This window comes from Pinus tabuliformis, chromosome 9, assembly GCF_031772625.1.
Source record: "Pinus tabuliformis cultivar Carrire ecotype Pingquan chromosome 9, CPIR1, whole genome shotgun sequence".
NCBI classification, from domain to species: Eukaryota; Viridiplantae; Streptophyta; class Pinopsida; order Pinales; family Pinaceae; genus Pinus; species Pinus tabuliformis.
Genome location: NC_142307.1, coordinates 268450012 through 268453115, shown reverse-complemented (window position 1 = coordinate 268453115; position 3104 = coordinate 268450012).

Below are 3104 nucleotides of genomic sequence, written 5' to 3'. Positions count from 1 at the left end.
ACATGTTTACCCAAGTTCGAAGGAAAGAGTGTCATCATGGTGGTAGTTGACACACTTATCAAGTATGCACACTTTTGTGCATTATCACATCCATTTAAAGCGAGTATAGTTTCTACTACATTAATGGAAACAATTCAAAAGCTACATGGAAACCCAAAGATTATTGTAAGCGACAAAGATCCCATTTTCACTTGAAGTTTTTGGACAGAATTATTTTCTTTTCATAGTACTTAGTTAGCTCATAGCTCATCTTATCATCCTCAATCTGATGGGAAAAATGAGATAGCAAACAAATGTTTGGAAGGATATCTTCATTGCTTTGTATCTGATAAACAGACACAATGGGTCAAATGGTTGCCTTTGGTTGAATTATGGTATAACACTTCCTTCCATACTGCAGCAAAAATGACCCCATTTATGGCACTTTATGGATATCATCCACCATCCATCACATCATATTTAAGAGAAAATTCTAAGGTTCAATCAGTGGAACATGACATCGAGCATCAACAACAAGTTCTCCAACTCTTAAAGCATAACCTCACGTTGGTGTAGAATAGAATGAAACAACAGGAAGATCAGCATCACAGCGAAAGAAGTTTTGATGTAGGTGACTAGGTATTCCTACGGCTACAACCATATAAACAAATGTCCCTCAAGCAAGCTAATAAGCATAATAAATTATCACCAAAGTATTATGGTCATACAAGGTGTTGCAAAAGATTGGTACTATGGCATACAAATTGGAGCTTCCTGAAGCTTCCCGAGTGCACCCAGCTTTTCCATGTTTCATGTTTAAAGAAAGTTATAAGTGCCAAGCTCCCAGTTCAAACAATATTGCCAGAACTTGATGAGGAAGGAAAAATCATATTGGAAATGGAAGTAGTCATAGAGACAAGAACTCGACAGCTATGAAATCGATCAATTTCAAAGTATCTCATAAAGTGGAAGAAACTATCTGCTGAAGATTCCACATGGGAGGATGATAATTTTATATAGAAGCATCCACAACTACTCAAGTGTCACACGGAATAAGTCGATCTTGCGGACAAGATAGACCTTCCTAGAATCTAAGGAAGACCTAATGACAAGCAAACCAACCAGACACTATCTTTCTCTAAATATGCTTTTATAAACAATGGCAAACAAGTGTTTTTAGGGCCTACCTTAGGTCCAACGCAAGTTTGTGGATGCCCTCGCTCCTTTGATCCAAATGATCTCCTTTGTCGTGAATCTGCAAACACAAACAAGGCAAACAAATTAAATAGCACCTAAAAAGCCAATATCATAAAACATATTTAACATGAAAGTCAAGGAGTCCATGAAATAAATAACATAAGATACTTGTTGAGAAAAATGAGTTTGATTGTATTAATTCAAAAGAAGAAGAACTTTACAACCTTTGCCTTGACGTTGTACAAGCTCCTCCCACGGTCCAGCAAGAAGTCTCCTCTACTTTGACAAGTTTCACTCACTCCCCAATGAAGCCAAAAAGGTATGTGATCTCTCCTCTTAAGCTCAACTAGGAAGTCTTGATTTCACCAGCATTTACCCTAAAAAATGTTCAGCTTCTAACCTCTCCAGCAACCAGCCCAATGCCTATATTTATAGTGCAATGGAGGGAGGTTACTAAGTCCTCCTTCAAAGGGATAAAGCCCTCCTTCAAAGGGATAGCTCCTCTCATCAAGGGATTAGCTCCTTCTCTTTTGGGATGCATGAACCACCTTAGAGTAAACAATCCACATCAAAATTCCTTCTAGAATCCTCTAGAATTAACCCAAAGTGGGTTTCTTAAGATAAAACTTGCGCCTTTTGACTTTCACAGGGGTCCGCACCCACACCGTTAAGGACAGAGCGGGCAGGTCCGCAGTTTTTGTAAACAGAAGGTGTGGGACTGCAGGTGACAGGTAGAGAAAGTGCGGAACCAGAGTTACATTGATTTTTAATGTCTTTCTCTCATTTCCAAAGCTTGACTTGAAGAGCTGAGGTCTGAGACTTGCTTAGGAGGACAATACAAGTGATGATAGACCCATACTGACTGCAAATAATCATAGTGACGATATTTTTGTGTAACAGATTGCCCCCTAAAGTGTGAAGTCTGTAGTAGATGAGGATTTCATTGATCATTTAGGACGAGTTAAGTACTTTATCATTTCGAGGATCATCTTGTGGAGAGCCCGGTTGGAACCTGTAAAAACATTCAATGCAAGATATATATATGAGATCATATCATCGCTAAGGTAGGCATTCCCATACTCAGATCAAAACTGACTAGAAAAACTAACTACTGCTCTGATATAGGAATGATCTTGTAAAACATCACAAGTATAGGCTCAGGTGGACACAGTATGGACGCAACCATCTGTTTATGAATAGTCCATTATATAATGAATAAAAAATTCCTTGCAGCCTGGATTGTGGAAACTAGATCCAAGGTCTTCATTTCTACTTCCCGAAACAGTATGATTCTATCCATGCGAATGAAAGTGTTGATGTCGAACATGGTAGAAACCACTTGATTACCAACCAATGATGTAAACTGTTAACAAGTGTGAGAGAAACCACCAGTGATGTCAATGGCTCTCAAAGTACCCAGTACAATCCATGAGATGTGAATAAATGTGTTGATGTCGAACACGTCACGGAATCCTTTGATCGAAGGTCAATGATGCAACCTGTCGTCGAAGGCGAGAAACCTGCCATTGAGGCATGTAGATCTCAAGGTACTGACGATTTCTAGATCATATTTCTAGATAATGAGCTGATGTCGATAGAAAGTGATCCATCGTAGGCAGACCCACAACACAAAATCACAGATCAAGTTGAAGAAATTTAGTTGCAAGGACTAACTCAGGGATGGTCAAGATGGATGACAGATATTTTGTAGATGAATGGCTTATTGGCAGTGACCTCTTGAACACATAACGACACGACAGATGGTTTGGTGACAATTGACCCAAAGTTAATACCCAGAAACCGGCTAAAGACTTTCAATGTGGTTTGATCAACTGTTAGGCAAAGGATTTCCCAACCCAGGTGAATAAAAGTGTCGTGTTCAAGAGTGGTTACAAAGTATGACAAACATACTCATTTTTCTCTCTTTT